Raw genomic sequence first — 16,861 nt, 5'->3', positions numbered from 1 at the left:
TTGAAGCGAGTGCATATGTTTCATTTAAAGGACATTAGTGTGACATAAAAAAAGACATAAGTGTGTGAGATGTAAATTTAAATTGTATTTATTTAGAGAGGTATATTATGCCACATTTCACACTTCTCTAGTAAGTGTCCTCTGTGTGTGAAGACACAGCAGGCATTGGCGTAGCGCAAATCCATGAATGAATGTTCTGAAGTGAAGTAAACTTCAATGGATTTCCCCTGCTCAGGGAGTAGGGAGCTATGAACACTACCATGTTAATCGGAACACAGTTCATGCACGGAGTGTTCTTCTAACGAGCTAATGACCTGAATCAAATGTTTTAAACAACAAAGACATGCAAAATATGCACAGTGGGGAGGTGCGAGGACTAGAATTGACCTATCGGTTAGCCCCTCCCCTTGAACGCAGATGAGCCAATGGCAGTCGAGTATCAGTTGCACGGGAAGCGGAACTCAGACATCTGAGCTCGCATCGGTTTGATGGTGTTCATGCTACAAAAATGGAAAAACAATGTTCCTGGGGTACTTGTAACACTGATTCCAGGTATCCTGAGAGGATAGGCAATGGAATTTATTTTATTACATTTCCTAAATCCAACCAAAACAGAGCAAAATATCCCTAAGCGTTCAACCCCGATCACAAGGAAGACGAAAACGTTCATTTTCTGGTTGTCATACTCTCATTAAGTTAAACTTTTCATCTGCTCAAGCAGAACATTAGTCATTATAAAAAGAGACTATATTTAATTTTTTTATTTTATTTTATTTTATTCATTTTCTGGTTATTTTTTTTATTTTATTTTATTTTGTTTTATTTTGTTTAATTAATTAATTTTATTATTATTTTTATTTAATTTTACATTTTTCTTATTTCTTATTATTGTTATTATTTTATATTATTATATTTTACAATTATGTGTATTTATTCAAATAAAATTACTCAATAAAATCATACTCTCTGTTTTGTAAGCTGTTGGTTTATGACACTGCTAAAATACTTGTGGTTCATCACAATTTATTCAAATAAAATTACTCAATAAAATCATACTCTCTGTTTTGTAAGCTGTTGTATTTTGTTGTATGGGTTTCTTATTATTAACTTTTGTGACATTTGTTTTTTTTTATTTTTTTTTATGTGGATTGAACATATATTACCTGGTAGGGATGAATTGTTGTATGTGGGATCTTTCTTTTTATGCGTTAGTTGAGTTCTGCCATGGTGCGTCTCAGGTAAAGGAGCTAATGATTACTAGTTTCTATATTTAAGGTGGATTATTCTGCATTTGCTTTGTTCTGTTTATCAACTGAAAAAAGGCGGATGAGGGTGTTCTCTGCAAATATCAAAGATTTATAGAGCTTCAGAGTAAACAGAGAGAGTTTCTGCCTGTTCAGTGTAAATGATCATAATGATTAAGGCTTGTTTCTGCACCACAGGAAAGCTCAGAGGTCATTACCACACCAGACATGATCATTCACCAAACATGATCTAAAATAGAGCTGGTGAGAAAATGGTGCCACCTGTAAACCTTATTTTTTGTGGCAGATGGAAGAGAACATAGTTTGTGGGAAAAGGGTAGCGAGCCCTTCTGCTGCTTATTGACCATCTGTGTGTGTGTGTTTCTAGAGCATATGGCCTTACGCAGTAGAGATTTCTGGAAAGTCAAGCAGAGATGTGGTGAAATGACAGAGCGATTTTGTAATACGTTCATACGAGTAATACAAGTTCAATGTGAAATCCATTACAGGCCATGTTATTTTAGTTCATATGGCTGTTCCGAATATTTTCTTTGAAAACGAAAAGGTCAGAGTTTGTATATTTAATGTCACATTTTTTTCCTGATTGATTTTTTATTTAATTTTTTTTACTTTCTTGACTTTGTACTGGCAGCCCATGTCATATTTAAAACTAAACAGCCCACAAAAATGATAGAAATGTCCTCATGGCCACCCTTACTTGTATACATACTCTACTCAGATATAGGCCTAGATCAGATTTTCGAAGCAACATTACTAGGTCAAGGGTCTCAAGGGCTGGAATGCATTATGATTTTTCATCTCTAGGCCTTTTTTGATGTTCAAGATCAGTTTAGATGGCCAAGTAAATGGTCTAGTCAGAGTTTTGATCTAAAACTGATCTGCAAACAGCATTTCAGAGTTTTAACAGCCAAGGGAGGTTCATGTTAGCGTATGATATGATTAAATATTATTTGATGCCTCTGGAAATATGACATTGCCGATCACGTTTATTTCACTTAGTTCATTCACTTAAATATGAATTCTGACGGAAATATGTTGCTGTCAGGAACTATTTTAAGCAGTGGAAATAGAAATTATTTCAGACTAATGCTAACAGACTAGCTATGTTTTTTTTTCACCCCAGAAATTACTGATTGACCAGCACTAGAAACATGTCTGTTCTGTCAATGTACAAATAAACACGCTTAAAAACTGCTTCCGAATGCCAGTTTGTTTTAGCTAGTAGTCTAAACATACCCACTCTCAAATTTCACTCAATCAGTCCCACAAATGATTCTTTTCCAGCTCATTTCAAAGATAAATTGAGTACCTGCTGATGGAGTAGACTTTTTATGAGTTGTTGGGTTTCTTTCTACTCTGCATACCTGTCAAGCAAGACCGAACGTGTGTGTTGGATCCTGATCAGGATCTCGAAATGAAACTCTCCAATGAAAATAAAATACAGGAACTGAAAACACATCTGCTTCAAATTCCCACATCTACCAGCCTTAAAGGATCAGTTCACCCACCAAAAAAATTTAAAATCAGTCATTATTCCCCCTTGTGCTGTTCCAAACCTATATGCGTTTTTTTTTTTTTTTTTTTTTTTTCGTTTTTTTTTTTCAGTGGAACACAAATGGAGATGTTTTGAAGAATGTTCATGTAGCCATTTTTTGAAACAAACAAACGCCATGAAGATTTAGACAGATAAGTTCGGTAGAGATATTGTGGTTCCACGCTCATGTGACGTTGTAATTAGTTTCTAGTTCTTTTTTAATTGCTGACTTATTTACTTGTATTCAGTGAGCTTGAGTTTTATTATTATTATTATTTAGGCTAGTATTAGTTTTAATGGAATTATGAAATTTCTTTGGTATCAAAATTTTTTGTTATAAAGAACTTATTTAAAGCAATATTGTGATCTAAACTATATTGTGATATATATCGTTACTGTGAAATAAAATTAATCACTCAATGATATAAGATTTTGGTCATATCGGCCACCCCTAGCTACAGATATGACTCATTTGCTGTATTTCAAATCTTCTGATACAATATGATTACAAATAGTTTAGTTTAGTGTTCCACAGAAGAAAGATAGTCATACAGATTTGCAGGAAAAATGAGGGTGAATGAGTAATGAAAGAATTTTCTCTATAACACGTTTTTAATACAGCCCTTTTGTGTCAGGGAAAGGTGCCAGTTGACATTTTCTCTCTTTTAAATTTTCTTTTTCTTTTTTTTTTTTAACAAGCACGGTGAGGAGAACATGTGTTTAACAGATAGTATGCGTTGTACGTTGCTTGACAGCAGAGCAGGAATGGTGGTTAGCGTGTACTATGAGCCATGGTTGGGTGTCACTGCTTAAACAAAAGCAAAGATGCCTCACCTAGTCAACCCGTGTGAAGCGCTGTCAGCTGCCATTTCATGAGAAATGGAAACTGAAATGGTTTTTTGCGGCCCTATAATTCCTTTTACACACACACTCTTACTAACTCCTCTCTCTCACAATTTTCAGTTTGTCTCTCTCATAGGAAATTAAATTGCTTTCTCTGCTGTGAAGTATTTCCATGTGTACCATCAAGCATTTTATTTTCAGAATTGCTTTCTGAATGCCCTCCAAAAATGCACACACGCTTACACATCTCCTCATCCTCATCTTCACACAAGCGATATGAAAAGTGGAATTTGACTGCGTTTGACTGTGTCGATTAATCTCTCCGCACCGATCCCAGGTCTCAGGCTCGTTGTCCTCTCGTGTTAAACCGTGTCGTCTCGCTCAGGCGCTATGGTCGCAAGGTTCTGGGTTGTTGTTGCCATGGGAGCAGGTTCCCAAGCGATGCTGCCAGCTCTATCCAGCCTCGAGCTTTGCAGTGGGTGTGTGAGAAAGCGGGCATCATTGGAGCCTGGCCCAGTCTCTCTCTCTTCTTTTTTTTTTTTCCATCTCCCGCTCTTTTAGTCTCAGATGGCATGTCTTGATATGAGTCTTTAATGCCCCAGTTCCCATATGCCACCAGTTTGCTTTGCCATTTTGCCATGGGAGTTGTGCCTTCATATATACGCATACAGAAACCACACTCCATGGATCATCAGTGCTTATTATTGATGTTTGTGTCGGGGGGTTGCTTAGTCAGTAGAATGTTGTTTTATGGTGCGTTTGTTTCTGAGAATAAACGTCAGACCAAGAGTAAAAGTCTCTTGCTGGTATGCCATACACTGCAAAAAAATAATTGAATATATAAAAACAATTTCTAAATGTGTAGTATTTAAAAATCATTTATATTATACTATATGCAATATTTTATTACATTTTTTTATTTTATTGAAAACTGACTACACTACCGTCACCAAGGCTGCATTTATTTGATCAAAAATACAGTAAACTGTAATATTTAGAAATATTGAAATTTAAAATATAAAATGTAATTCGTTCATGTGATGGAAAAGCTGAATTTACATTATCATTCTAATATGCTGATTTCATGGTTAAGAAACAATTCTTATTATTATTAATGTTGAAAACAGTTCTGTTATTTAATATTTTTGTAAAAAAATTTTTTTTTTTTTTTTTTTTTTTATATATGAAATTTTTTTTTTTCTGATGAATTTGAAGTTTTTTGGTGAATTTATATTTTTTGGTGAAATTCTCGCTATTAACTAGTTGCTTATTAGCATGCCTATTATTATCATATTGGCTGTTTATTAATACTTATAAAGTACATATTCTGCATGACCATATTGTACATAATAAACAGCAAAGTTTATTGAGGTAAAAGTCATAGTTAATGGTTTGTTAATAACGAGAATTAGACCTTAAAATAAAGTGTGACCAATCTTTATTTTTTTAAACATTCTAAATGTCACTTTTGATCATTTTAATGCATCTTTGCTGAATACATTTATTAATTTCCTTTTAAAAAATCCTTAATAATGTTTAAAACAAGTTTATCTTGTTTTAAGAGTGTTAAGGATGTTGTACTTACTGGAAAACGAGACCAAAAGTGTAAAATGATACATCGCTAGCCGTCGGCTATTACATGCTCAGTCATGTCCTCACAGGTCAGCAGGGTCTGTGAATGTGTGTGATTGTATGTGTGTGCTGCTCACTGTTATCACATTCTCACACACACCCACCTGTAAAAACATGGTCTCTGAACCATGCGGTAGCTTCATGAAGTCTTGCTGCAGTTAAGATTGCATTTATCACTGTGTGTATGTGTGGCTTAGGGTTTCAGTGCCTGGGAGCCATAAGCCCCAGAGATGGAGTGGCTAGACGAGACAGGAAACATGGAGCTCTGTGATTGTATGTGAGGCTGGTTTTTGGTTCATGGACCTCTGCATTCCTACACGGTCAGATGTGAGAGAGACTGAGATTCCGTTTTGGTATTAATAGGATCTTACATGATGCTTACCTATTTGTCACCGAACATGCCAGTGCCTTTGTCCAGTCTGACCCATTCTGGGAATTTCTATAAAAGAAAATGTGATTCTACGCTGTAAAATTTGTCTGTAAACCTTCCCCTTACACCTGCTGGTCCTGATCCAGGAGCTATTATCGATAATGTTCTCACTCTGTAGTTTTCGAAACAACTCAATTCAAAACCAAACTAGATTGCCTCTATTATAATCAAGCGGTGGAATAGCTCAGTGTGACTCACATTCAGTTAATGGACACACTCGCCTATTTTTGACACTGTGCAATTAGTCCAGCCACTTTATTTTCTCTGTTGATCTAAAATGTATCCATGAAATGATTTATTTATTTTTATTTAGTCTTTATTATATTTAACATAATTTAATTATTATATAAATATCTATCTGTCTGTCTGATAAATATTAAAAAAGCAACATATTACATATAAAATAACATAAAATTGTTTTATATTTTTGACATTTGAACAGTAGTGTAGTCGGTATTTAAATCATATGTTAAAAGAAATGAAAGCCACCTCAGAAAGATTATTTTGGCTGTAACCGTATACTCTGAAATGTCAGAGTTCACTCACAACAGGTCAAAATCCTGTTTGGAAGAATCTCTGGAATGCCCTGAATGCGAGGGTCTGAAGCTCAAGCACACTTTGGCAGTATTGCGCTAATTGTTGATGGTATCAGTCGTAACATTACCTCCTGCTGTCCTGCCCATTTTGTCCTTACTCACACACACCCCTCTGTCAAATCTTTGTGGCTGTGTGTGTGTGAGATCACAGATGGTGGTGGCTCCATCAGTGCTTTCAGAGTCGACCTTAAATCTGTGTTTTGTGTTTTTAGGCATATGTGTGTTTATAAAGAGCGTTTGGTGGTCTACAATTGTTTGCAGACTATGTCTGTGCGTGTGTGTTCTTGATCATAAAGGTCATCTTGTGGTTCGGTGGTTGCTTCCAGACAGTGTGTTTTGCCTCTTTGTATGTGTGCATGGCTTCTTCATTACTTCCAGCCATAAACTTTCCCAGCCGAGTCTCCGAGCCCATCCTGGCTCAAGATCTTTCCCAACATCACATCATGCTCACCCTCATTCAGCACAATTCACCCTCCTCCTCCCTCTGGATCTGATTGGATTGATGCTTGGATGAGGGAATGCCAGCAAAGGATCTACATTTTTAACTTCCGACCCTGACGTTTCTTTCATCTGTCGATCAACGCCGCGCGGTTGTGGTGTGTGTGTTTAATGAGTGGTAACTGCAGGTTTTGAAGTTTTTGCCAGTTTTTTGGTGGGTTTTTCACTGTTGTGTTGTGCGCCAGGAGCGGACCGACTCTAGCTGCGGGACAGATTACTGAAACAGCCCTCCGCTTCCTTCTGGAAAATATTTTTAGGAACGCTCGGGTTCTGGCACGTCATGCCTCCTGAGTTTGGAACAAAATTCTGAATGTTTTGGACAACTTATGCCTAAAAGCTCTGATTACGGACAGCCTTTGTTCCTCACAGAAGCTTTTTTCTGGCTTTTTGGCTTCTAAATGCCTCAATGCTGAGTTTATGGAAAACCCCTTTTTGTGCAGTTTGTTGATAAAAGTTTTTGTGTGTGTTTTGTCTGCATGCATGGATCAGATCATGCGGATTGGCTGAAGAAAAAAAGAATGACTTGCCTTTTGGCCATGAACCTGTACGTGCATGTATGTGGGTGTGTGATTGAGGAGGAAAGCGATAGAAAGGGATCTGAATTCAGAAACATGACTACACACATCTGCTTCTCATTGCTCAGTCCATAAAGGAGCCAAAAATGATGGTGACTGGCAACATACACACACTGAACACACTGAATGAGAACATACATAGAAACAGCAGTGAATGTAGCATGACGTTTCAAGCCCGTCTCTCTGCCCACACCCAAATCCCTTTGACCCCTGACACAGAGCCTCTGAAATCATCAAACAGCCCAGGGCAACCTCGGCATATGTGAAAGACATCAGAATGAATGGACACACACACATTCTGATGGGATGTTAGCAGACACAGATCATATTCAGAACAGCAAAATGAAATAGAATAGAATAGAAATGAGTGGATGTTCTAGTAAAATTAAATAATATAAATACTAAAGGGATAGTTCACACGGATGTTCTAGTAAAATTAAATAATATAAATACTAAAGGGATAGTTCACACATGGCTGGTAGCCATTGAGTTCCATAGCATTTTTTACATACTATGGAAGTCAGTGGCTACCATCAACTCTGGTTACCAAAATTCTTTAAAATACTTTATTTTCTGTTCAACAGAAGAAAGAAACTCTGGTTTGGAACTTTAATCATTTTCATTTAGTTTGGGTGAACTATCACTTCAACTGTTACTAAAGTTAGAAATGTAATCTAGTTAGCTCATTTTAGGTAATGTATACAGACTACTTTTTAGATTATTATCTTTTTTCTTTTCTTTTTTTACCTAACGTGTTTTAAACCTACCATTGCCCTTTTCCCCAAATTCAGAAGCCTGGATTGGAAAATTATTTACATGACATTTACATGGCCATTCTATATTGTGAATATAGTCCAAGCTAAATTGTATGACACACAGGATTTTTGGAAACTAAAAATTATTATTTTTCTTTAAAGAGAAAAAAGCATAATTGGGGAGAATCAATAAATTCTGAATAATTTACTGCCAGTTAATGAATAATATGCAATCATGCAATCCATAAAAGTGTCTGAAATCTGATTATGAGCATTTTAAAATGTATTATATATAAATATATAATTCCTATTAGTATTATTATCTCTGTTCTCTTGTTTTTTTCCATAACTGCAAAACACACACACACACACACACACAAAATTCAATTTCACAGAAAAAAGTATATTTCCACAATGGCATAGTAATTTTTTTCCCAAGATGATATAATAGTAACTTGGGTGGCACTCACATGTTGTCTGCTGTTTCATAAAAAAAATTAGACATTATGCAGTACTTAGTTTACTAGTATTTGATTCAGATCATTGTCACAGATTCAGAGGAGTTGGCATATGTGAGCTCATCTTATTAAAACAATGATCGTTCTGAGAGAAGAGAGACAGGTGTGAGTCCGCATACACGGATAAACGCTCTTCCGCTGATGCATGGAGAGACTCTTGAGGGACTCTTCATCTGTGACGTTAGCACTAATGAAACATGTCTGTCGTTTACCCCTCATTATGTTGTTCATCTGTAAACCACATTCACTCTAGGTTAAGTCAGGCTGTTCTGCTCTTGCTGTAGATTACTGTAATTTTTGTAACACCAATATTTTCCTCACAGATGGCTTGACCACAGTGAGTCTGGTACCAAATTGAGTCCGATAATTCTTCTTTTAGTAGCAACTTGGTTCCAGGGCTTTTGACATCCCCAGTTCTACCTCATATCGGTTATACTGTGAGCTTTATTAGACTCGCTTTGGCAAAGCCTGTCTTTCTTGTTCTTTTCTGTTTACAACACCCACTTTTAGAAAAAAATAGGCCATGTCCAATCAAAGTTCCTTGTGCATGTGATTCAACCCACATATACACACATTCACAGGTATTCAAAGTAACACAGACAAGTCGTCATCATTCCTCCTGTATTGCTCACTAATTGACAACACGCTCAGTACTTGACTGTGTTCAGTTTATTGTCAATATTCTGCAATTTAAAGTCTATTGTGGTCCAAATTATGCCTTTTTAATTCTCTCATAGGTTTCATTGCAAATGTAGCATTTAAATCATTGAATCGGGTTAAAGAATAGGCTAAGCCGAGGCATAATTGACTTCAGCCTCGTCTGAGTGCCTGGCACAGAATCGAGAATGTGCTCATTGACTTTTTTTGTGTGTGCTTCTCCGTCCATTTCATTGTAATAATGCCCTTTGTTCTTTCTTTTTTTTCTTGTAGTGTTTCTGCAGCAGTACTCAAGAGGATCAGAGGAAACAAAAGAGGTGGAGGAGGGCAGAGAGAGGGGAAAGTCAAAAGTAAGTGGCGAATAAGGAGATGTAGTACTGTGTTTGGCAGTAAGGAGTGGGGATAGATAGTTAATCTACATTTTGTTTCTAATTTCTGTCTTAGCTTTACTGTTTTGTGCTTTAAAAGGGATAAATACCAAGATGCAACTTTTTAGAAAGGGTTTTGGCATGCTGACAGCGTGATGCGCTTTAGCGCGCTGTTAGACTGTCAGCGGTGTAAACTCTCACAGTGAAGTTTAAACCATCACTGCTGCGTCCATCCAGAAAGCACTTTAACACATTCATCACCTTCAGGAATGAATTTCAAGACCACCTGCTGTGAGAAATGTGAGGACTGTGACGGTTTTATGCAATAAAGTATTATAGTATGTTTTATTAAAAAATGTGCATATAGGTCCAGATGGTTGTCTCATCTTGTGCCTTTAGAGCAGTGTTTTTTAGATGTTGTGTCAGGTTAAAAAGGAGGCATAATATATAGGTACCATAATGGTTTACGGCCACTATATGTTTTTTAGACATTTATCCATATCGGTTGTTTTTGGATATATGTAGTCCAATTTTGGATATTATGCATGCTAATTTTAATACTAATCTTTTTTATATATTTTGGTTAAATGTAAAATTTAGCAAATATTAAAATTAATATTTATGTTTTATATCATTCCCTCACCCCAAAGAAATCTGAAAAAGTGTGAGTGTGTAAATATGCAAAAAAAAATGTATATATTTTTTGATGAGTTTTTTTTTCCTTTTCATTCCTATTTTCAAATTTTTTTAATTTTGATACCATTTAGCAGTTATTATTGTTAACTTCTCATCATTTGCTCTGTTTTTGAAACAATGCATCATGTGCACATACTGTACAAATAAACATGTCTGACCTCATCATGGTTTAATTATATAGGGCTTGTCAAGTAATTGTTCAGAAAACTCACCACCAAGTTGATTATGAAAATGTAGATTTCCACATTCCTCTTGAGGTGTAGTGGGAAAAAAGGGAGTAATTTAATAGAATAAATTGCTTTTCCTTTCTCTACTTCACAATCTGAGAATCAAACTAAGTAGTAAAGGCGCCTGAGAGCGGTAATTTCTCACGAGATTGTCTTGAAGGTTTCTCTCGCCACTCCCTGATCTCCTGCTCTTGACTCACGTCTGCTATTGGCTGCCTCGGTCTCTGCTGTCCTTCAATAAAGGATTGGATCCATGCTTTTTATACAAAGAAGGTCAATGAAACCTGAAACCAGACCCTCCAACCACAGAAATAATGCAGGCACTTTCAATACTCTAAACACACTCTGCCTTTCCACCCTCACCTTATTGCATTTATATTGAAGCCTGAGGCAGTCTGCTTTTTTTCATGAGGCGGCGAGGAAATTCTGATTGCGAAGCAGATTACGAGCTGCTCTTGATTTTGCTATGAGATCCCGACACCTAGTTTTTCTTTTTGTCGGTTATTAAGCAGGAACGGTGGACACTGAGCTCCTATTACAGAAAGAAAGTATTAGCTTCACGTACATAAAGAGAGAGCGAGACCTTGGTAAATGCTGCTCTGCTATCGCAAACCATTTTTCATAAAGCCTCAATGCGGATTTTGCCTCAGTCGCTGACAATGATTAATAGCTCATGTCAGTCACGTCACTATGATAATAAGTGTGTGTACGCGTTTACTTCTCAATAGGTGATTACACCCAGGAAGTGTGCAATATTGTGTGTATATTCTGTCTTTTGCACTGCTGGAAAGTTATAGTAATGCATGTTCACCAGCTAAACTTTCACCTTTACAGAGAGATAAACTCGTCGCTTGAGGCCATTTCCTGAGGCGTAAAATCGTTTTGTACTGACAGTGGTATTGATGTGAATGAATGAATCAGAAGTAGCTGAATCAGAAGTTATTTAGTAGTAGCTGAAAAATATATATTTTTTTATGTTTTGAAAGAAGTCTCTGTTTACCAAGGCTGCATTTATTTTATCAAAAATACAGTAAACAAAGTTGTTACCATTTAAATCTATTTGAATATATATTAAAATGTCATTTATTCCTGTGATGGCAAAACTGAATTTTCAGCAGCCATTAGTGAAATATTACTTCAGTGTCGCGTGATCCTTCAGAAATCATTGTAATATGCTGATTGGCTGCTGTAGATCATTATCAATGTTGAAAGCAGTTGTACTGCTTAATATTTTGTGGAAACTGATACATTGTTCAGGGTTTTTTTTTTTTTTTTTTTCGATGAACTAATTTTTTCCATAAATGTCACTTTTTCAATTTAATGTGTCTTTGCTGAATAAAAGTATTTCTTTCAAAAAAAAAAAAAAAAAAAAAAAAATCTGATCTATCTGATTATAAAAAAGACCAAGTTAAAATATTTATCATACAAGATGAATAGCAATATAAATTCTATATATCTGGTTGTTGAGCATTGAAGCATTAAATTATTATTATTATTATTATTTTACAGCTAATGGCAGTCAGAGGAGGTGTTCTGGAAGCCTTAGTAGGATGTTTCTGTAAATACAACATTATCCTATTCCAACTGCACCTTCTAATATAGACAAACAAAAAAATTCAGTGGGCCAAAAAGCCTTGAGCAGTTTATGCAAAAATTTGTTCTGCTCATGTTTTATGAATCAGACTCGGTGTTTGTAAATCTAATTGTAAATGTAGTATTTATGGTCTAGTTGATTAGCATACAATTATCATTCAGATGGCCAAAAAACAAACAAACAAACAAACAAAAAAAAAACAGTTTGTTTGTGTAGCACAAACTACAGGCTAAGAAGCTTCAATCTGTCCCATCTTGATGAATGTTTAACAGCTAACAGTGCGTTTTGAATTTCAATACTCTTGCTGTCTTATGAGAGAGAACAAGTGATTATTTTAAACATGTCTCCATTCGTCTCTAGATTTGGATGAGGTCTGTTTGTGAAGTGCCTCTGGAGTCTCAAAGATTTTAGTGTGCACTCGTGTATTTGTGCCTGTGTAAGTGCAGAGAAATGATGTGGGTCTGTGTGATTACTTCTCGTCAGCCACTGGGCCTCACATCATTTTACAGAGAGGTCAAACCACCGTCACCTCCTGTCCAACATGCTTATTTGCTGTAGGTCTTGTCGTTATTAGTTTAATGGTTTATTCAAACAGCCGTGTTGAACGTAAGGTCTTTAGGGCCCCTATTGGAGTTTAAATGTCAGGGAACTCTGTTTGAGCAGAAGTCCACTTTTTGAAGAGATTTTGGTGCCCAGAGGTAAAGTAATAACAAATTTACATTAAGTTAACTTAAGTGCTGGGAGACTACCGATGATTCTCACCCCAGATTCACACAAACACATTCAGGATGTGATGGAGACACGGGGACTGGTGTGTTGTGCTTGGAGCAGTGCCATACACTCCTGTGCTTTGCATGTATATGAGCAGGATTCAAAATTAACTCTCGAGATGCGAGTCAAAATATCCTGTGAAAAAATACAACTAGTTGGCTTGCATTTATTTATTTATACGTATTTACATACTTATTTATATGTATTAATTTTTATTTATATGTTACTATATTATACTTGTCCACTTTGTACTTATATATTCATTTAGTTATGTTTACTCAATTTATTTTGCTTTATACTGTATATAATTACTTTTTATTTATTTATTTATATATATATATATATTTTTATTCATTTATTTACAGTTTTATTACATATGTATATGTATTCATGTGTATATTCATGTTTATTTACATTTCTCTTTATTATTTTTATTTTTTTTTATACGTTTTTATATGATTTGTATTTGTTTTAATGTGTTTATTGATGTTTGCAGCTATATTTAAGTTAATTTTGGACCGTGTGTGAGTATGCATTTCTGCCAGCACTCCCTGTTTGTTAGGGACTCAGTTGCATTGTTGGAAGTCATAGTTTAGCCAAGTGCCTGATAAAGTGAAACTCTGCAGAGCTGTAGAATTACGACCCTTGTGTAATAATAAGCAACAGAGTCAGATATATAGCCCCTTCCTGAAATTATCGACCCTCTGCTGTGGAAGAATTATGGGCGGTCTCACCTGTCCTCCCCCCAGTTCATAATCTGTGAGAGAGGGAAGCCAGAGCAGAGGGGACAGAGAAAACTAGCCTGTTTTGCAGGAAATAGACCCAAACCCTGGTCATAGATCCAAACCAAGATGGTATCAGGAAAGATGCATGCTCCTCTCTTTTCAGAAGCTCTGTTCGTAAACTTAGTCAACAGATTTATTCTCTACATAGACAGCATCCTCACTTAAATAGATCCTCATACATGACTGATTTATAACACTGTACGTAGGCAGCAACTTGTTTGCCTTCTCACAGGAGACTTGGTTGCAGTTAAGTTTGCTGTTAATGTGTAGTGCACACAAATATTAGGTACTATTTAACACTTTTAATTACTTTGAACAGTTTTTATCAGTACTTGTCTAAATGAAATACATCTTTATTTATAGTCAGTATCTCTTTTGCCTCGACTGCCATCTTGAATTTTTTTTTTTTTTGAGATTTTTGCAGTGCAATCTGACTCTACATATCTACATTTGGCTAAAACGAGGTATCTTAGGAGGCATCTTAATTAACATCTCTATCTTTTGGAACAGCTTGCAAAGTTGATGCCTTCAAATGGTGCCGCAGTAGGCAGCTCTTTAGGTTTTGGAGCAGAGTGAGAGTTTCTAGTTTGATGGATATATTTGCTCTCTTAAAGCAGTAATAGTTGTGATCTATCCCAGAAGTCTGCACTGCTGTAATCTATCCCACGATCCATGATCTAGCAGAGAGGCCATGACACGGCATGCCAGCGGAGGAGATGGAGCGCTTCACCAGTTATGGATGGGGAGGGGAAGTTGTTTTCCTTGAGATCCTGACAGACAGTAATACTCTTTGCTTTCTGATCTGAGTTCAGCCTCCATGAAGTTTTTCAGACCTGTATTTGGCTCTCGGGTCGATCCTGCATCATAGTTCGATTTAAAGCTTTCAGGGCACCAAACAGAGGGAGAGCATCAAAATCTCGTCATGCCTGGCAGGGGTAATTTGACCCAGAGGAGCTGACAGAAAGATTGGAAGGAGAGCGAGCTAGAGTGAGGTGAATAAGTGAAGGGCGATGAACGGGTAAATGAATTAGAGCTGGTTTCTGTCTGAGCATTTGCTCGGTAAAACATATTCACAGTGGCAGCCTCAGTCATCTTTGATCCTAGTGGATTTACCACAACAAATATACCAGTTTTGATCCTCTCATTTAAATTTTGGAAATCATTTTTACACATTAGCATGCATTTAGGAAGCATTACCCCAAACCCTTAATATTAAACTTCTAAATGAAATTTATCCTGCGCTTTTTGTGCAACAGACATGAGTTATACTTCAAATATATGCCATATTTAGGGGGAAAATATCATAAAAACCAGAGGCTACGCCAAGTTTCATGTTCACACCAAGGATGATCAGAAGCTGGGGTGAAAACTGTGCACACTTTTCTTATTTTGCCTAAATATCATATTTTTTCATTTAGTCCTGCCCTTCAGAAGCTACAAAGGGTACTTACATGTTTCCCAGAAGACAAAATTAGTTAAATTTACCCTGATCTTCAAATTCAAAATGTTTTCACCCCTGGATCTTAATGCATCGTGTTTCCTTCTGAAGTATCAGTGAGCGTTTGAACCTTCTGTAATAATTGCATATGAGTCCCTCATTTGTCCTCAGTGTGAAGAGATGGATCTCAAAATCAAACAGTCATTGTTGGAAAGGGTTCAAATACACAAAAATAATAAGAAAACCAAAGAATTTGTGGGACCTGAAGGATTTTTCTGAACAACAGCAGACAATTTAACTGTTCAGGGACAAACATGGGACTCATGAACAACTAAACTAAACAAAAAAAACACAGCTGTGGATCATTCAGGTAACAACACAGTATGAAGGTTATTTTTTATAACCTCAACTATCATTTTCTCTTGTGGTCTATATGTAAACATTGTTTATGTGAAATATCTTATCTACTAGGTCAGTACTAAATAAACAATAACATGCATTTTGTATGAATCCTCTTATTTTGGTAAAATTTTTTTAACTTAAAATCAAAAATTATGTCATTAATGACTCACCCCTCATGTTGTTCCAAACCCGTGAGACCTCCGTTCATCTTCGGAACACAGTATAAGATATTTTAGATTTAGTCCGAGAGCTTTCAGTCCCTCCATTGAGAACTATGTACGGTCCTGATTACTGTCCACGTCCAGAAAGGTAATAAAAACATCTTCAAATAGATCCATGTGACATCAGAGGGTCCGTTAGAATTTTTTTGAAGCTCGAAAATACATTTTGGTCCAAAAATATCAAAAACTACTACTTTATTCAGGATTGACTTCTCTCCCGGGTCTGTAATGAGCGCGTTCACAGCACATCCGGTTCGCGAACGAATCACTCGATGTAACCGGATCTTCTTGAACCACTCAAAAATATCAAAAACTGACGACTTTAATTCAGCATTGACTTCTCTCCCGGGTCTGTAATGAGCGCATTCACAGCACATCCGGTTCGCGAACGAATCACTCGATGTAACCGGATCTTCTTGAACCATTTCACCAAATCGAACTGAATCGTTTTGAAACGGTTTCGCGTCAACAATAAGCATTAATCCCCAAATGACTTAAGCTGTTAACTTTTTTAACATAGCTGACACTCCCTCTGAGTTCAAAATAAACCAATATCCCGGAGTAATTCAGTTACTCAAACAGTACACTGACTGAACCGAGCCAGATAACGAACGAAACATTAACTCGTTCTCGAGTCAAGAACCGTTTCTGTCGGACGCGTCCGGTTCGAGAACCGAGGAGCTGATGATACTGCGCATGCGTGATTCAGCGTGAAGCAGACTGACACACAGCGCGTCTTGAAACTGAACTGGTTCTTTGGTGATTGAGTTTCTGAACTGAGCTAATGTTATGAGCGCGGGTAAACCGAAGGCTTGAATCAAGGGCAATCATCGCCAATGAAGTCATTACGTCGAGCGCAAAAGAACTGGTGAAAGGAGTTTTTTCGGCAACGGTTTATTGAATCAAACTGTCAGAAAGAACCGGTTCGCAGAGAAGAACAGAACTTCCCATCACTACCTGTGATCCGAAAACCGATGCAACCGGTTCTTGACTCGAGAACAGTCAATGTTTCGTTCGTTATCTGGCTCGTCAGCAGTTCAGTCAGTGTACTGTTTG

The 16,861-nt window shown here is 36.6% G+C and overlaps 1 protein-coding gene across 1 annotated transcript in view; it reads left to right on the top strand.

Moving 5' to 3' along the window:
- The window catches only part of plxnb2a.1 (plexin b2a, tandem duplicate 1), a 104,136-nt gene that overhangs the window by 43,832 nt on the left and 43,443 nt on the right, over positions 1 to 16,861 (top strand). The window contains exon 2 of the mRNA XM_042722815.1: positions 9,577 to 9,653. The gene's annotated coding sequence lies outside the window, so the exon portion shown is untranslated. The remainder of the gene's footprint in view (positions 1 to 9,576; positions 9,654 to 16,861) is intronic.

The sequence above is a fragment of the Cyprinus carpio genome, chromosome B4, assembly GCF_018340385.1.
Source record: "Cyprinus carpio isolate SPL01 chromosome B4, ASM1834038v1, whole genome shotgun sequence".
Classification (NCBI taxonomy): domain Eukaryota; kingdom Metazoa; phylum Chordata; class Actinopteri; order Cypriniformes; family Cyprinidae; genus Cyprinus; species Cyprinus carpio.
Note: the sequence above shows the minus strand (reverse complement) of the source record. Positions and strands in the feature narration are given on the sequence as shown.